The sequence below is a fragment of the Callospermophilus lateralis genome, chromosome 8, assembly GCF_048772815.1.
Source record: "Callospermophilus lateralis isolate mCalLat2 chromosome 8, mCalLat2.hap1, whole genome shotgun sequence".
Taxonomy (NCBI): Eukaryota; Metazoa; Chordata; class Mammalia; order Rodentia; family Sciuridae; genus Callospermophilus; species Callospermophilus lateralis.
Genome location: NC_135312.1, coordinates 51835675 through 51855990, shown reverse-complemented (window position 1 = coordinate 51855990; position 20316 = coordinate 51835675). Strand labels below are relative to the sequence as shown.

Sequence of the window (20316 nt, the reverse complement as noted above, 5' to 3'; positions counted from 1 at the left end):
TAAAAGACTATTAGAAAAGACAACACATATTCATATTCATTCTCTCTCTCTCTCTCTCTCTCTCATCTATCTTTAGTTTCTATCCCAGTATCCTTTTTCTGTCTCTTTCATTCTCTCTTATTCAGTCCTCCACTCTCTATAGAATCTGAGTCAGAACAGATGCCCCCAGGATAAATGACCCTTTAGTGGAGCAAGAGAATTGTCCAACCCACCATCAATTTGACTTTTTCTTGACAATCACCAGATAAATGAATGAGTGACCTTCCATGATTATATCTCTGCCGCCACAGGACCATATCCACCTAAGAAAGCCTGTGTAAGTACCACCTTGCTGAGCCCAGTCAACACCAAATTATGAAAGAGGATACCAAAACAAATGTTGCTCTTCTAGTTCTTTACACTTGAGGGCAATTTGTTAAACAGTGATAGATAACTGGAACATTATTGACATATCTTTACTTACACTAATGTAACACATTTTCAGTTAATATATAAAGGGGAGACTAAGAATGTAACACTTTGAAAGTAGCTATTGCCCAGGAAATGGAGTCAGTATAACATAGTGGTAAATGGTTCATATTCTGTACCTAGATGGCTTTGATACTAGTCCCTACAAAGTGTCCCCCCAAAATCAAGTGCTGGAAACTCATGTTGGGTGCAGCAGTGTTGGAATGGGGGCTGGTGGGGGTGTTCAGGTCCTGATAGCTCCATCCTCCTGAAGGTCCTAAGCTGTGCTTCCCAGACCCAATCCTCCCTTCTGCTCTGCTGTCAGGTGAGGACATGGCAAGAGGCCCAGCCCTCCAAGGCCAACTCCTTGATCCTGGACTTCCCAGCCTCCAGAGCTGTGAGAAATAAATTCTCTTCCTTGAATGAGAGAGAGAGAGAGAGAGAGAGAGAGAGAGAGAGAGAGAGTATATTAGAGGTTCCTAGGACTGGAAAAAGGAGAATGGTGAGGCACAGGGCTTATTTTCAGGATGCTAAAATTCTCTAATCTTGATTTCAATGGTGAGTCTACAATTCAGTGAGAGTCCTGTGGATCACTGAGCATTGTACTTATTGCTGAATTGTATGATATGTGATTTATGTAAAAACAAGACTGCCACCACACCAAAAAACAAACAAACAAACAAACAAAATCCATTGAAGGAAGTCATCCCCAAATGCTGATTCACCAGGATCATGACTACATTTCTGCTTCTGTACAAAGAAGCTGCAAACAAAAGTAACATGTCACATGCCACTGTTCTTACATTATTCTAACATGTCAACTATAACATAAGTGACACATACGTGTAAGGCCATCAACTCTTAACTACAGGAAAGCACTCAGAGAGGAATCATGGCACATCTACACAGGGACATGAGGTCATCTACCATCTGCTTTTCCCACTTGGCAGTCAGACACTCTGTCTGTTAGTGTATGTATTTACTTAGGTGTGTACAAGTTATATTTTAACTAATGATTTCTGCTTGGATATCAGCAAGAGCAGAGGGAATCCAGTGTGAAAGGAAGCCTTGCATCTCACCAGGATGTCTACGAAAATGACTGCAGTTCTGTTCCTGTTACAGCAGAGTAGTCACTTTGGTTCTGGAAGTTGTGGGAAGGTGCTTGTGTGGCCAATGGAATACAGCCGTTGGATCAATATAAAGACAATATTGGATGAACTAGTCCAGAGGGGTTATGAGGTGATTGTTCTGAAACCCTCAGCTTCCATTTTTCATTATGTTAAAGAAGGATCTGCTATTAAATTTGAGATTACCCTACAACAATATCTAGAAATGACTTAGAGGTTTATTTCATTGAAACAATCAGGAAGGTGATTTATGAGCTATCAAAAAAAATCAATTTGGACACACTTTTCACTGTTGCAAGAAATGGTATGGGAATATTCTGAGTACTTTGAGACACTCTGTAACGAAGTAGTTTTCAACAAGAATCTTATGACAAAACTACGTGGATCCAAGTTTGATGTCATTCTTGCAGATGCATTTGGTCCCTGTGGCTAGCTGCTAGCTGAGCTACTTTAAATACCATTCGTATACACTCTTCACTTATTGTCTGGCTACACACATGAAAAATATAGTGCAGGACTTTCATTCCCTCCTTCCTATGTGCCTGTTTTGTCAGAATTAAGTGACCAAATGACATTCATGGAGCAAAGACATGTTGCATGTGTTTTATTTTGATTTTTGGTTCCAAACATTTAATGAGAAGAAGTGGAATCAGTTTTACAGTGGAGTTTTAGGTAAGCCCTATTTTCTAATAGCAATGTAAATTCCAAAATTTGCCATGTCTTTGAAAGTGAGCCTGAAGGAATATGAAATCATATAAGTTAATCTTTTAAAAGATTAACTTTAGGGGCTGGGATTGTGGCTCAGAGGTAGAGCGCTCGCCTAGCACGGGAAGGACCAGGGCTCGATCCTCAGCACCACATAAAAATAAAGGCATTGTGTTGTGTCCATCTATACCTAAAAGGCTATAGGAGAATCTCAGGAAAACTCCCTCAGAGAACACGGGTCTCCACACCTTAGCTGACTGGAAGAAAGAGATGGAGAAATATAAACTTCACAATTAACAAAGAGCATAATTTAATATATTTCAGGAATATTTATTAATTTGAGCTACATGTATGTGTAGTCTGCATTTAGCTTATAATTGTTAAAAAAATATATAAGTATGTAGGATAATATGGCTTGTGAAAAACCTTAAGAATCTCATGTATTTTTAGCAAATACCACACTTTAATGATTCTAATACATAGCAAGGATTTTTTTTTCACTAAAAAAGGATCACTTAAAAGAGATTGTGTGTGTGTGTGTGTGTGTGTGTGTGTGTGTGTGTGTGTGGTTCCGGGGACCAAACCTAGGGCTTTGTGCAAGCAAGACAAGCACTCTACCAACTGAGTTATATCCTCAGTACCTGAGAGACTCTTTTTGTCTACCCTTTTATTGGCAGTAACATCGCATTTTCTGATCTCATTGAACATTTTAAATCCAAATATCTGTTTTTAAAGTCAATCTTTGAAACTATCTGTGGATATTCAATTCCCAAAGCACACCAAAGAGTAATGGAAGTTCTGGGCAGTTCAATTATATTTTTTAAAAGATTTCTCCATTTTTGTTAAGGGGAAATGACACTGTCAATAAAAGGGGTAAGAGAAGAGGTCCAGAAAGAGAACAAGAAGGATGAAGAGCAGGCTAAGTGCTGGGTGAGAGTCAGCGGATAAAAGATCACTAAGAACAAACTTCAGAAGTCAAGGAAATTCTGGCCAAAATGGTATCACAAGATTCTTCCTGAAGACAGGGCATGGCACTCCAACATCACAACTGACAAGTTTCCTGGCGTTCAGTTTAAGTGCTTTTAGTGATGGCACAGACATCAACATCACAGTCTTGATGATTTCTTAGAGCAAAGCATGAAACCAGCCAGCTTCAACTGGTGGGAATTCTTTAGAAAGTTACCAAAAAAAAACATCTGGGAAGTCAGGGTGTCATTCCCAGTGGTCCATGACAGAAAGATAGCAGAAACAATGGACACTTTAGTTCGGTGAGGAACCTAGAATTGAAAATTCAGTAAGGATAAACACAACATGGCCCAGTGCAATTTACAGGTTAAAATAACACAAATGGTGTATCATGGTATTCCATTGAAACATAAAATTTACCTACAACTACTCAACTCCATTTCTGAACAATGATAAATAAAGTAAGGTAATACTTCCTGATAAAATGTGCTTTGTTTCATTGGATTGGTCAGATTATTTTCAGAAGTGAAGCAAAAATGGAAATTGACCATAATGACTTTGGGGTTTGCCTTGCCAGATCTTTTCAAAAGGAATCTCAGATTAGAATTCTAAAAGTTTTCTGAAGCTGGGAAGCCTGGTAAGCCAAGTTAGGCATCAGAGATCGACTTCAATGCAAAGAGCACTTATAATGTTGTTTCCAAATTGTGCAGAGATTAAAACAAGAGAAATCAATAAATGTTTCATTTCCATTAGCAAAAGTGTAAACTACAAATTTGTTATATAGAAAAATACCATAAGACAAAAGAAAAAGGGATTCCTTGAATCATGAAACTAAAACATCAAATTCCAGCAAAATCTCAAACAAGAACATCACAAAATACTATAATTGTCCTTTATCAGATCATCCATTCCCAAGTCTGCTTCATCTAGGGTTAACAGGTTTATGAAACTGCAGAAGTTAAAGACCTGACTAATGTCCATTTGACAAGAAATGTTTTTGTGACACATGTTTTCTTACAGGACTGTTTTGTCATTCAATAATTTCTTATGTTTCTTAACAGACCCAAATATAATTAAGCTTAAAATCCACATGTAAAAATTAAATAAATGCATACTTAAGTGTTTCAGTGGTTAGTCTTATTTAGAAATGGGCTACATATCTAATAAACATCTATGATTAATTTAACTTAGTATATCACTAAGGTATCAAATAAACAAAAAAACTTTGGTAACTGGTTTTAGAAAGACATACTATAACAGCAACAATACTATACTAGCCCTCATCTCAAGTTATTTCCTTGTTAAATATTTGTAACCATAGGTGACTAGTAAACCCAGGGCAAATAAATATTTAGCTCATATTATGCTGGTAAATGAGAAAAACATCTTTTTTTAGTAAACCAATAACATCAAACTAGTCACATTTACCAAAGATTTACTAAGTCATGTGATATTGAAAGAATTTGGGTTTTTCTACATTTCTGTTAATCTTAGGTACGTTTAATTTATGTAAGTGCTCATTTATCTCACAGTGAGTTGAAATAGATTATCATATATATGTAACATGTAACATACACGCATACATACACATAAATGAATAAACATGCAGACACAGAGAGCCTCTAACTTTCATTCTAAAATTTTAGCCACAAATCAGGCAAAACAAAACTCACTGTTATTATCTCCACATAATGTTTCAGTTAAATGTGTTTCTGACAAAAATACAACAAGGAAAAATTTTATGTTCAACTTGGGTTAAAGTTTCATGGCACTAAAATAATCTGTGAAGAAGGATTTTAAGGGAGGTTGCATTTTAGGTGAGGGAGACAAGACATCTTGTGGCCCTCTGAGTGACTTTGAAGCCCACCTAAGTGGACAACATATTCAGTTTATGTCTAATTAGCTGTTTTCCTTTCAACCTCAAGTAGTTGCTTTTGGAGGATCCTGAGTTCCTTGAGAGCCCTTGCTTGAGACAGAGGAACAAGTGACTGTCAATGCAGGAACAGAGGCGCTAAAGAGGGACATGAAGAGTGCAGCTCTGGGCACAGGCAGAGGGAGGAGGTAGGACCTAGAAGGAGACATAGCAAAGGGTGCAAGGGACCTGAGGGGAACAATGACACGTTAAAGGAAGAAGAAACAGGAGATGGAAAGGGAGAGGTCACCAAGGAACAGGCTTGGGGATATCTAAAGTTTCCCTAAGTAGCATTAAAGATCCAAACTGTCTGTACTAAAATCATACCAACAAGAAAGAAAGCAGAGAGAGTTGTCAGAGCACAAAGTTGGATTTCCTGTGTGAAAAACAAAAATATTCTGGACATTGTTTGCATAAGAATGTGAAATACATGCATCTGTAATACTACAGAAGTTTAAACCTTTAGAAATGGTTATAACTATTTATCACATTATGTATATTTAACTTAATTTTAAAAGAGCCAAACAACTCCTGTTAATACTTGATTTCTCTCCTTAAATAGTTGTACCAAACCTTACAATAGTCTGTGTTCTGCCTTTGCTCTGTTGTGATGGAACAAATTCTTTCCTTTATATGAAATGGAAGACTTTGTCTAGAGCTCTGGAGAGAATGGTGTTGTGGTGTTTTCTCTGGGGTCAATGGTCAATAACATGTCCGAAGAAAGGGCCAATGTGATTGCATCAGCCCTCGCCCAGATTCCACAAAAGGTTAGACAAAGTGCCCTAATGGTGGAGAACTATTGAATAAGTACCTATTTAGTTATCTTAAACTCTGTAAATGTTCTGATTATAGAAATTTTCACTGTGAAAGGTTAACTGTCATGATAGTGCAAATTTTTCTCAGAAATCACCTTTAAAACAAAAATACAGCAAGTTCTAAAATTGCATGAAGGGTATACTTGATTAACAACATTTTGGCATTAACATTGTGCTCAGAAAGAAATATATTTTACAGATGCAATATGAACTTGGTATTAAAAGAGTTTTGCAGGTAGATACCCAGTAATCTCCAAATTCTGCCCTATCATTTCCTCCTTTTACTTGCAGAATTTCTGAGGACACTACACACAACAGACATAATCAGCATAGAGTTAAATATTAGACAGTAAGTTCATCAGTGTCCTATCACTTGCAGGTAATAAAAAGTCTGAAGAGCATCATACATACATCATCATCCTATGTAATCCTGGCCTTGATTATTCCCCTAAATGTTGGACGGGGCCTATGTTAGTTAGAGAAAGGAAGTCCAGGGCTCACCAACCCTGAGTCCAGGTATCCACCAAACCAAGGAGACTTATTTTGTCCTGGTGGACATGGCCCTATTAATTTCTCAAGAAGGAAGACATAAGAGAAAAGATGGAGATCTGATCATGAATTTAGAAACTGTGGCCATACAACGATCAAACACTAATAACCTGTGGAAAAAGTGGTTATAAATAATCTTCACATATCAAGAAAATGTTAATATTAAATTTAGCAGATGAGAACTAGTATAAAATACAGATTTCTAAAACAAAATAAATATGTAATTTTTTACAAATTATGCTCTAGTTTATAGTTATTAATTTCTTAAATATTAGTATTTGATAAACTCATTTGTCTAATCTACTACTTATATGAAGCTACTATTTGTAAGACCTTGATTAAATATAAAAATAAGTACAAGAAAATTATGTCCTCCCTTTACATCTCCATTTCAATAGTTCTCATTATTTATTTTTCTCTTGATGTCATTTATTTATCTTTCATTTGGTATTTAAGAATGTGATTTCTTTCTTCATCTCTTTAAAATTCTAACATTCTATAACTTGTAATTTAACTCAACTAATAAGAGGTTTGCTTTACCCTAACAGGTCATATGGAGATTTGATAGCAAGAAACCAGATACCTTAGGACCCAATACTTGACTTTGCAAGTGGATTCCCCAGAATAACCTTCTTGGAAAGACTCAGGAGAACAAATCTCAAAAACATGAGTAACAGCCAATCAGAAAGATAATAATTAAGTTGAACAAAATTATGAAAATTTAAGAAAAATTCAAAGTAATCCAATTTTTAAAAATTTTCTTTTAGTCCTGGGGGGGGGGGGAGGAATACAGAGCAACTGTGGGCATTTTATTACACAAATTCGCATTCTTTATGGTCATCCAACTATCTTTATTTCAGGGATAATTACCTCTCACAGAGAATTTTTAGTCACTTCCTTGATTGTCCCTTATCTTCTATTTCTACAATTTTACAACTAACCTTTGACCTACAATAGTATTATCTGAAATGCCAATAAAAAATAGTCCTCACTCTTTTATGGCAACTGGCTGCATGTTCCACGACAAAAACAAAAACAACAACAAAGAAACAAAAACCACAATTTAAAAAAAAAAAACAACAATTTAAGTAAAGAAAAAAGGGTAGAATTTAATCTTTATTTACAGGACACTGTATGATATGAAATTCCACATAGAAATTCAAAACCCATGTGGAAGACACACTTCATACAGATTAGTACTGTTCAAGTACAGTTTTGTGGTAAAAAGTACTACAATAACAAACCACATTTACAAAGCGTTCTTAGCAGAGAAATATTATTCCAAGCAAACTACACAATAAACTTTATGTCTCAGTGGTGTGGCCTAGAAGTTAAAATCCCAGGAGTCCTTTCCTGAACTTGGAAGGTACAGCCTTCAGAGGTAGTTTCTGGCACAACATTCTGATCATCCTCTTTTTCTACTGAAAAATACTTCTCAACCAAGTTTAAAATCTTAATCATGAAGTTGTACTTCCTAATGAAGTATAGCCAATCCTACCTCTGATTTCATAACCACCAACAACCCACTCCCTGCTGCACTGAACACCCTTCATAGCATGCTCAGGGACGTCATTGTTGTTTTAATTGAACACATAAACCCAGGTCCCCTCTTATGTTTGCACAGGTTGGTTGTCCTACCCAGCATGTGATCCTTTAGTTTGTCCAGGTGACGACCTTGTTTTCATTTTTCAGATCTCACGTAACATACCACCTCTTTCATGTAGTCTTCACTTGCCTCGCCAGTGGACATAGGTACCTCTTGCCCCAAGATTTGAAAGTAATTGCAATATAGATTCATAGTTATAATAATCTACTACCTAGAAAACTATCTTTAGTGCTTTATATTACATATTTGACACTTTTTCTTCTGACATAAATAATTTTTCTTGATTTGTTCCAATCCTAGGTCATCCAAAAACCAAAGATTTCATAACTCATGGTGAAACCAATGGCATCTATGATGCCATCCATCATGGGATACCTCTGGTTGGCATTCCCTTGTTTGTGGATCAACCTGATAATGTCATGCACATAAAGGCCAAAGGAGCAGCTCTTAGATTGGATTTTATTACAATGACAAGTATAGATTTACTCAATGCATTGAATACAGTCATTAATGAACCTTGATAAGTATAACACTTTTTTCAGTAAAGTAATATTTACAATTAGGTACCTTGACAATGAGAAAAGATTTATTCTTTTGAGTCTAATATTAATAACTAAAATTATTTAATTCTCTGAAATGTGCTTTTATTCTCAACCAATCATTTTTACATTGCAAATTATCTTAAAATTTACTTAATTAGTAGTACTAATTATTAGTAAAATAATGTGATACTAAAAAATTTTTACTGTAAAGCTAAATATAAAAAACACAGTTTATACTAATATGACAAGAGAAGGACAATGCAGTTGAAAAAATAAGATACTTCCATTTGATACCTAAAATTTCCAAAACTACCAAACTTTTTAAAAATTATATATACTTATTTGGTATAGCAAAATAATTTGATATATGTATACAATACGGAATGACCTAATCAGGGAAATTTTTATTTCCATCTTCTTAAACATTCATAACTTCTCTGCTAAGAACTGTAAAATTCTTCTAATTCTTTATAAGATGCATCAGAAATTGTAAACAATAGTTACCTACTGCACTTCAGAAGAGTAGCAGACTCTCTTGCTCCTATACTTCCTGGCCTCTAGTTACTACTCTTCTACACTCTACTTCTATTAAATCAACTTTTTAGATTCCACATGTGAATAAGAAAATGCAGTACTTTTCTTTTGGTGCCAGTTGATATGATTTAGCATAACGGCTTCCACTTCCATCCTTGTTAGTGAAAATGACAATTATTTCATTATTTTAAAAGCCAGCTGTGTGTGGATATATACCATGTTTGCTTCAGCCATCATTGAATAAGAACACTTCAGTAGATTTTATAGCTTGACTATTGTGAATATTGCTGCAGGTAAACATGGAAGTTCAGGGACCTCTTTGATAAACTGATTTCGTTTCCATTGTGTTAGTATACAGTAATGCGAAAGCTGAATCCTATGGTAGTTCTATTTTCAGATATTTGGGGAAATTCCATGTTCTCTTCTCCATCGTGGCTGTACAAATTTGTATTCCTGTCCAAGGACTATAAGAGGCCTCCATCCTCTTCTACTTCTCCAGCATTTGTTATTTTTTGTCTTTTTTATTATGACCATTCTATCCAATGAGATTATCTTTCATTGTTGTTGTTGTTGTTGCTGCTGCTGCTGCTGCTGTTGCTACTCTTTTGGCATGTTGAAGATTGGTGTTTTTCAAAGTTTGAGTAGAAACCTACAAAAGAGTTGTGAAATCAATCTTGTGAATTGATTGTTGTTTGATTTACACTTCACTGATTGCCAAACAAGTGGCAGGATTTTAAATTCTAGCAGCAGTGTAGGAGATTTCCAGTTTTTCCACATCACAGCTAAAACTTGTCATCATATTTTTCTTTTTTCTTTTGATACCAGGGATTGAACTCAGGGCCACCCAGCCACTGAATCACATCCCCAGCCCTTTAGAGATCACTAAGTTGCTTAGCATCTCGCAGTTGCTGAGGCTGGCTTTGAACTCAAAATCCTCCTGGCTCAGCCTCCTGAGCTGCTGGAATTACAGCCATGTGCCTCAGTGCCTGGCCCATCTTCTTTTTATTACACCCATCCTAGTGGTTATGAAGTGGCATCTCATTGTGATCTTGATTTGTATTTCACAGGTTGATTAAAATGATGAATGGTTGTTCATATGCATACTAGATATTCATGTTTACTCTTTGTAGAAATAATTATCCTAGTCTTTAAATCCTTTCTTAATTAGGTTACTTGTCTTCTTAATATCACACTGTTTATAGTCTTTATGATGAAGACATCTCCATCATGAGATATTTGATTTACATGTATTTTCTTCCATTCTGAATAGATGACTTCATCATTTTTGTAATGGTGCACTCTGGAAAACAAATACTTCCAATTTTGATAAAATATATTTTATAATCAAATTTCCCCTTGTTACAACAAAAATTGTTCCATAATATGTGTAGTGCTTAGATTTCTACCATCAAGTCAGTATTGATTATGACTACCAATACTTATTATTTAAGGAGGGTATCACCTATAGGGATACTTTGACAATGTATTGTCAAAAAAGAAATTTGTAGAAATTTTGAATGGTAATAGTAAATTAAAAGCAGATGAGAACAAATAAAAATAAACAATGCAAGATGGAAAAATGGTAAAGAAAATATGAAATAAAGTGGTATATTTAAATATGAATATATCAAATCAGCATTAATTATTAATGACATCATTAAAAGATAAAGATAATCAGACTGGATTTTTAAACCCCATGATACACTTTTTTTATAAAATTTGCTTAATTTAATTTCATAGAAAGGCTATAAGTAAAGAGATAAAAGATTTCAAGTCTCAATCAAGCTTTTGCACCTGGCCATGGTGGTACATGCCTCTAATTTTAGTGATTTGTGAGACAAAGGATTGTGAGCTCAAGGCAAGCTTCAGCCACTTAAAGAGACCCTGTCTCGAAGTAAAATATAAAAGGATAGGTGGTAGAGCACCTCTGAGTTCAATAATCAGTACCACAAAATATAAATAAGCTGTTGTAGCTATATTAATTTCAATAGAATAGACAAAACTGACTAAATATAAAAAGAATATTTCTTAATTTATGAGTCATTCAATATAAATTGAACCTACTAATAAAATATTAAATAACAATATATGTAGATGCACAGATCTATAGTCATAATGGTAGGTCTTTTAAAAACCTTTATTGATAACACAGAACATAATGGAATATAATATTCATACTTGAAGAACATAATTAATAAATGTAACCTGATATGTGTGAATATGTCATAAAACTGATTTAGTAAATTAGAAATGATTAGAATTCAAATATATTTACCAGCCATATTGGAATTAAATTAGAAAACAAAAATGTAAAGAGAAAAGTTAACTCAATAAACCTCTAAGTTTGGCAAATTAAGTAATATACTTCTAAATAATTTAGATTCCACAAAGAAATCACAACCATACTTCCATTTCTATCTCAGCAATACCACTCCCAAGCATATAAGCAATAGAACTATATGAATATGAAAAACAATGTATATACAAAAATATATATAAGCATTGGTGAAATTTAACAACCCAAATATCCATCAATCATAACATGAAGAGAAAATCTGTAGCAATGACATATAATGGAATATTATACACCAATGGAATTAAACAACTGCCACACAAAATATAGACACAAATGAGCATGTACAATACTATTCCCATATATAAACAAGCAGAACTAATCTATGGTATTAGCAGTCAGAAAAGTGATTACTTGGGGCTAGGGCTATAGTTCAGTGGCGGAGCGCTTGCCTAGGACAAGTGAGGCACTGGGTTCGATCCTCAGCACCACGTAAAAATAAACAAATAAAATAAATGTATACTGTCCATCTACAACTACAAAAATTTAAAAAAAGAAAAGAAAAGTGCTTACTCTAGGGAAAGGAATAATAATGGTAAACAAGTCCAAAAAGAAGGAGTACTTTGAGCAGATGTGAAATCCAAAATCATGGTCTGACTAGTATATACAATGGCACCTTAAAATTTCCAGCATTTCTGTTATATTTCACATTTAAATTCTTATTTTAAAAAATATAATGTATTTTAAAATTCTAGGGATACAGGTCACATAAACACACAACACAGAGGAGCTGCCTAGAGGTGCTATCCTTTCTGAGAGATAATGTTTAGACAAATGCATCAATTAAAAGGTAGAAGAAACAAAACTTTGGGAAGTTTCGGGGAAGTATGCTGTAGGAGAGGAGAGGGAACAGAATGTTCAAGGTGCCAAGATGAGAACATGTTTGATGACTTCATGAAAAGCTAAAAGAAAACAATATTCCTGTAACAGAATATGCACAAGAAGAATAATAGGAGAAAATGTTTCCCGTATGTGACCTTTTGTGGTCCAATAGTCCAAAGAATATATCTGGATATGATTCTAGGTATGATGATAAGGGAAAATGTTTGAGCAGGAGCTGTCACAGTCTGGCATGACTACTAGGTGGAAATCAGACAGTAGAGGGCAGTAAAGAAGAGTGAAAACAGAGACTGAAAGTCATTTCACACACTACGACAATTTCTCTTCAGAGACTTCAAGATGATCATCTCATTTGTATTTAACTATGTTATTTATAGTGCTTAGACTGAATTATTATCATTTTCTCTGCTGCAAAAGATTTATTTCCTCAGTCAGCCTTCCATTTTCATTTCGGAAAATATTTGTCAATAAGAAAATTCCAAATTAAAAGCTAAACATTCTACAATGATCTAACAAAAAAACACACAGTCTATGGCTTTCTTCGAATTCGGGCCTATTCATGGCAGGAAAGTGTTCTACCACTAAGCTACATCCTCAGCCCTTTTTGTTTTATTTTAAGACAATGTCTTACTAATTTGCCCAGGCTTAGCCTCAGCCTCCCAGATAGCTAGGATACAGGCCTGTGCTACCAAACTGGCCCTTCTGTGACTATTCTATGGCACTTGTTTAGATTCAGTTTTATGAACATTTCTAAAAACCTTTCATAGACTTAATATACTTATGCAAACTAACTTGCTTTAAATATTCGTGTCTTATGGTTTGTTGAATATTTACTAATAAAAAATTCAAAAAGAACATTTAAATGTTTTATAATTATTTTCTTGTTTGACAGAGGAAAGATAAACTATAAGAGTTAGGATTTTTAATACACATTTACATTCCCTAGGACCAAGGTCCAATTTCTTTATTTTAAATGTAGTTACTTAGTACAGAGAATTCTCCAAAAACTTCCTGTAGTGTCTATCTCCTTGTTCTGCAACCTTATACCTACCCCTTCTATCTACTGTAGGGGTATTTCAAATGCCACTGAAAAATAGATGCCCCTTTTTGTTATCTGTGACTCTATTTTCTATGGGGAAAAAATTCACAATCTTTATCATGAAGTCATAACATTTGACACCATGGAAAAGCTTTTTTCCTTCCTTTGATTTGGGCACCACTTCACCCCACTTCCCTGTACACACTACTATAATATTCAGAGACTTTGCTATTTCTTTAAAAGAATGCATTTGGGGCTGGGGCTGGGGCTCAGCAGTAGAGCGCTCACCTAGCATGTGTGAGGCCCTGGGTTTGATCCTCAGCACCACATAAAAGTAAACAAATAAAATAAAGTTTGTGTTCGACTATAACTAAAAAATAAAATATTTTTAAAAAGAATGCATTTTAACATGAATCCCTCCCCCCCCCCTTTTTTTTTGCACGTTTCTGCTTTTATCAGTATATACTCGTCCATTTTTTCCATCTACCAATCTTGTATTCCTTGTTCAAGTCTCATGTCGCACATTACCTCTTCCGTGTAGCCTTCACTTTCCTCGAAATGGTCTTAGGTGCTTCCTTCTCTGAAACATGAAAGCAATTGTAATGCAGTTTCATATAAATTGTATGCTTTCTAGGAAACAAAAAGTTGCCTCTTTTAGTGCCTAATAGTGTTCATTTCTCATTTTATTTCTAAAGGCCCTTGATCTAAAAGTCTTCTGAATTGACAAAGGAAGCGACCAGCTACAACCAGCAATGTACAGCCAAAAAGCCTATTTGACAATGTTGCTGTGAACTGAGGTTGTGATTGTAACTTCTTTTTATAAATGGTTGTTTGTTTGATTCAAAAATTTGTGAAGACAGAAAAATAGAGAAAGAGGAAATAGAACTGAGGTCACTAACATAATTCAATCAACTACCAAAGGATGACAAGATCATCACTTATGTTTTCCAAAACATGTGCCTTCTTGATTTTCCAAATGTTTAACTCTTGGTTCAACATTAAGCAATGCAAAAATCTAATTTCAAAAATCTTCAAATAAATCTACTTTAATTCTGACATGTGTAATTTCATAACTCAAATGAGACTCACTGGAGCCTTAGCCTGTTGATCTGAGATGATCATAAATCTGATGTTTTTACTGTATGCTTTCAGAAACACTATTTCAATAAAATGCAAGTGAGTATAACATATGTTCTTGTCAAAGAAAAGCAGAGCATGACACTACTTAAAAATGGCATGAAAATGTTATTCTGATTCTTGTAGCAGGAGACACTCCTGTATTAACTGAATTCCACTCCAATTATCATAAAGGTAACTGAGGTTTTCAAAGGGAGAACAACTAGGAAGCAAAATGAGACAATAAGTAAGTGAAAAGGGGGGAGACCAAAAAGGTTCTTGGGGATTTTTTGAAATGGAAAATTGCAGAATGGGTAAGTGAAAAATTTACTGAAATAGCTTGACTAGTGTGGGTTGGACATTTTATATTTTGAGTTGAATCCCATTTTCTTGGACAAATATTTAGCATGGCAGCTGTGGTCACCTTTATGGCTAAACTTTGGTCATGCATCTTAGCACAGGGTTTAGTCAAGCTCTTTGTGCAGCATGGAAATTTACAGTTCCAGCTGGGGTTGTGGTTCAGTGGTAGCACGCTTGCCTAGCATGCATGAGGCACAGGGTTTGATTCTCAGCACCACGTATAAATAAAATAAATGTCCATCAACAAATAAAAAATTTTTTTTAAAAAGAAATTTACAGTTCACCCCTCATAATATACAAAACACTTTTTCATGGAAATATTGTTTCAGAAGTTCTGAATGATCTTAACTAGCTACCTACCTAAAACTACGCAACTCAATAAAATATTTAAGTAGAAAGACAAAAGATATTTTTACATAGTTTTTAAGTATGCTGGAGTACTTCCTTTATTAAAAGTACCATTGTAATTGATTAGTAAGACAAATTTAAAGAAGAGACTCTTTCTCTTTAATTAAGATTGACAAGTGTGACCCAGTCAAGTTGAGTTGAGTTCCTCTGAATTATAATGTAGAAGTTACCTTGTATTGTAGATGTTGCTCTTTCTGGAACATATAAGATCTCTACTTTCTTAATTTTATTTCCTCATAGGAGTTCCAACTATTTTAACAGCTAGAATATTGATATGAAAAATAGAAACACAATATTTTATCAATTCTTTTCTTATATCACATAGAAAAATGAATTGAAGGTGGAATCAAGAAACAAATATTGACTGGGTATGGTGGTGCATGCCTGTAATTCCAGCAACTTAGGACACTAAGGCAGGAAGAGAGCAAGTTTAAAGCCAACCTGTGCAACTTAATAAGATACTGTCTCAAAATTAAAAAAGAAAAAAGAAAAGAAAGGACTGGAGATGTAGTTCAGTAGTAAAGTGTTCTTTGGTTTCGTACCAAGGAAAAAAAGCACCTAAATATTGTATGGAAATACAATAAGATCCTACCTATCCTATGATATAGAAAGTATTTTATATGTCCAGAAGGTCCCAAAATCTTATCTTTAAAGAGAGATAATTATAGTCTTTGAATTCACAATAAAGTTTGTAAACCACCATGAAAAGAAAATGTGGTATATGTACTCAATGGAATATTACTCAGCTTTAAAGAAGAATGAAATCATGTCATTTGCTAGTAAATGAATGGAGTTGGAGAATATCATGCTAAGCGAAATAAATCAATCCCACAAAACCAAAGGCCAAGTGTTTTCTCTAATATGCAGATGCTAATTCACAATAAGGGGTGGGAGCACTTGGGAAGAATAGCATTACATTAGATTAAGTAGAGGGAAGTGATAGGAGGGAAGAGGAGGGGATGTGGGAATAGGAAAGACAGTAGAATGAAACAGACAGGATTACTGTATGCATATATGTGACCACATGATGAATATGACTCTGAAACATGTACACTCAGAAAAATGAGAAATTATATCCCATCTATGTAGGATATGTCAAAGTGCATAAATGCATTCTACTGTCATGTATAACCAATTAAAAGAAATTTTTTAAATGATTTAAAAAAGAGAAAGAAACCAAGTTAAGAGCAGTTCTTTTGCTTGTCAAGATATATATTTAAACAACTGGATGGGGCTGGGGATGTGGCTCAAGTGGTAGCGTGCTCACCTGGCATGCGTGCAGCCCGGGTTCCATCCTCAGCACCACATACAAACAAAGATGTTGTGTCTGCCGAAAACTAAAAAAATAAATATTAAAATTCTCTCTCTCTCTCTCTCTCTCTCTCTCTCTCTCTCTCTCTCTTTAAAAAAAAAAAAAACTGGATGGAACAAAGACTTAATTAGTTGTTTTTCCAAGATGGAAAATAATTTATAGTACTCTTCTTACAGGGGAGGAAAGGGGGAAATACTGGGGAATGATATTAGCCAAATTAAATTGTAGTATTGTGTGCATGAATGAATATGTAACAACAAATCCCACATTAGGTACAACTATAATAATTTACATTATGGCAGTGCCATAAAGGTGCCTCTAACTTTGCATCCTCACCAACATTTGTCATTTTTTGTCTTTTTGACTACTGCCCTCTTAACTGTGGTTAGATTATCTCTTGTGGTTGTTGTTTTCATTTGTGGTGAAGGTGTTCCTGCACCCACTGTCTGACAGGGTCACAGTGTGGGGGATGCTGCGGCAGGGCCACACCATCTGGAAACCAGAACCATGGGGAATGTTCAGTGTTTTGTTTATGATACTTATGATATGGATAATAGGGCATATGTCAATCGATAATAAAAGTACATATTGCCTGAGATTGCAGGAAAATTCCCAGAATGAGACTAAGGATACAATTAAGACATGCCACAAGGTGTGTTTCAATATCTCTCAGGATATAAACAATAGTGTTATTCCTCAAGAAATTCAAGGGACAAAGATTGCAAATCAAAGTTCCTGAGAAAAGCTTAACAGTTTACAGTAAGCCCCCTGTTCTAAAGCCACAACCTGTGCAACATATATTCCCCCCACTAACAAACCCTCCTTTGCCTTACACAGGAATTCATGATGAGAATGGAAAACACATAGTTAATATAAATGACAAATGGGTTGAGGTGCAAAGCCTTTTCTTTAGTTAAAGATTACAAAGACATAAGAATTGGTGTGTTTTGACCAAGGATTAAGGAAACTCTGTAAGAAAGCAGTTAAGTAGGTCATATGAAAAAGAGGAAATTACCTTGGAAATTAAAAATAAAATAATATAAAATTAACATAGATATATTTTAGAGGCACTTCAGAGTAGGAGGCTTTTTAAGTAATAGACTTTCATTATTTTAAGTGTGTTTTACTGGGATTTTAGTTTAGAAGTAAGAAAGCTTACCAATAATCATAAGTATGCTTTAAAGTTAAAGGTTGACGAAATAAGTATAGGTAGGCTTTAAAGTTTAAAGTGAATAATAGGTTGGGAGACATGTAGTCTAGTGATTGAGGTAAACACGTAAAAGCTTAATCATGATTGGCTAAGGTTACAGGAAAATATTTTAAACAATGCACTCAATATCTTAAGTAATCAATGTATGTCAAAAAAGATTGTAACTCTTGAAAATTATGTAAATCAAAGAAGTTTCAGGCTTTGAAGCGATCCATTAACTACCTGAAAAAAAAAAAAAAAAAAAAAAAACACCTGTAAAAAAGGTATAAAAGTAAAGGCCCCCTCTAGAGACAGCAGATTTTTTCTGGAGGCTGCTTGTAACTTGCGACCTGTTTTTTCCTCTCCCCCCACCCTTTTTTCAGGACCCCGGGACCCCCTGCTGAAGCTGGACCCAGGCATCTTCGCATTTCTTTCGGGATTAGTGATGAGGAGGATGTTTTCATATACTATTTGCCCATTTCTGTTTCTTGAAAAATGTAAATTCAGATCATTTATTCATTTTTAAGCAATCTTTTTTTCCTAAAGAGACTATAGACTTCCTCATATGTTCTGGATATTAATGTTTTATAGATGAAATGATAAATGATAACTATAACAGATTATTTGAGACATAGTTTCCATGGCTTAAGTTTTATATGTTTAAATTGTTAAAGTCAAGTTGTTTAAGTATTTTTACATAGTGAAAAGTGCCTCATCAAAAAATAATTTAAGAAAATTTGTCACCAAATAAGAGACCTCATATTCTTTATATAAAAAAAAAAATCTTCCTTAACCTCACCTCTCCACAACCACTAATTTAATTTAAGTGTCTATAGATAATTATTTAATGCATATTTCAAGAAAATCTAGTTGTACAATATTTAGTAGACTGCAATCAGGTTATTTTACTTAGCATGTTTTTTTTTTATTTTGTCCACATTATCCATATATAATTACTTGATTTCTGTTTTTTTGCTGAATAATGTTCTTTGTATGGAAATACTACATTTTACTCATCCATTCATTTCATCACAGACATTTGGTTGTTTTCAATTTTGACTGTTATTAACAAGAATATATATATTCTTATATAATCAATATATTTGTATATTATATAATACAGTTGAGTAAACATACATTTTCATTTCTCCTATATAGTTTGGAGGAGTAGAATTACAGCCTCACGTGTAAACTTCATGTCAATGAGTAAATCCCAATCAGTTTTCCAAACTAGTGGCAGCATTTTACTTTCTCACCAGCATTATAGTAGTGTTTGTATTTCTCTATATCATTGCTAAAACTTGCTATCATATGGGCTCCTCATTATAGTTATGCTAGTAGTTATAAAATGGTATCACTTCCTTGTGATCTTAATTTTCATTTATCTATAGTTAAAGATTATGAGCATGTTTTCTTGTGTTTATGTGGTATGTGTATTTATTCTTTGGAGAAATGTCTATTCCAATTCTTAAACTCATTAATAAATATGTTGTCTGTCTTCTAATGTTTCCATTGCAAGGAGTCTGTATGTATTATGGACACAAGTCCATTATAAGATACTTAATTTGAAAATATTTTTTTCCATTACAGAATGAAAGATCCACCTACTACAGATGGATATATCAATTTCTTCACTGTGCACTTTGAAGCATTGAAGTGTTTAATTTTAGTTAAATATTTCTTTAATTACCAAAATTTCCAAAATTCTAATGGAAGTGACAAGGTAAAATGCATAGTGCCATACACATCTACATTCAAGTCAACATTCATCATTACTATCAATGATTTTACTGTATAAGGAAGTCATCACCCAAAGGAATACTTTAACAATGTATGAGCAAAAAAAAGAGTAATAAAATTCAATGGAAAAGTACTTTAAAGGTAAAAAAAATAGCATAGAAATGTAATGCATGTGAGAAAGACAGGAAATGAATATAAAATAAAATGGTGAATTAAACTGTGAAGGTACTAAAGTTTACATTAATTACAAAAACTGGAATTATTATCAAAGAATGTAAGACCATATTTTTAAAAACTAATTATTTACCTTGTTTATAAGACATTCTGCATTTAAGTATACAAGAAGGCTATGAGTGAAAAGGTAAGAAACTCCTACTTAACCCATAATCAAAATAAGCAATTTTACCTCTAATAATATCATAATTATCATCCAAAATAACAACTAAAATTAAATATTAATATTTTTAATATTATTTTATGTCTTTCCAATGTATAGCATTTTCAGTTTTATGCATCTACTAAATAATTCTCAAAGTAAACAAGTCTAAAGTAACAAAAAGAAAAAATACACAGAAACAATTGACATGATAAAATAATTTTTGAATATTTTTTTAATAAGACAGAAATTATTTTAAAAATTAATGAATACAAGTGCACATAAGATTGGTAGAACCTAATGAATATAACCTAAGTGATGAATGTATATTTATGACATAAAACCTTTTAGTAAATTTGAAAAGGTTGAAATCACAAAAA

The 20316-nt window shown here is 33.9% G+C and overlaps 2 pseudogenes; both read left to right on the top strand.

Annotated features, from left to right (window-relative positions):
* The first annotated feature begins 1530 nt into the window (after positions 1–1530).
* LOC143405657 (UDP-glucuronosyltransferase 2B31 pseudogene) lies at positions 1531–2275 on the top strand (annotated as a pseudogene).
* An 856-nt stretch (positions 2276–3131) lies between these two features.
* The window catches only part of LOC143405656 (UDP-glucuronosyltransferase 2B31-like), a 75316-nt pseudogene continuing 58131 nt past the window's right edge, over positions 3132–20316 (top strand).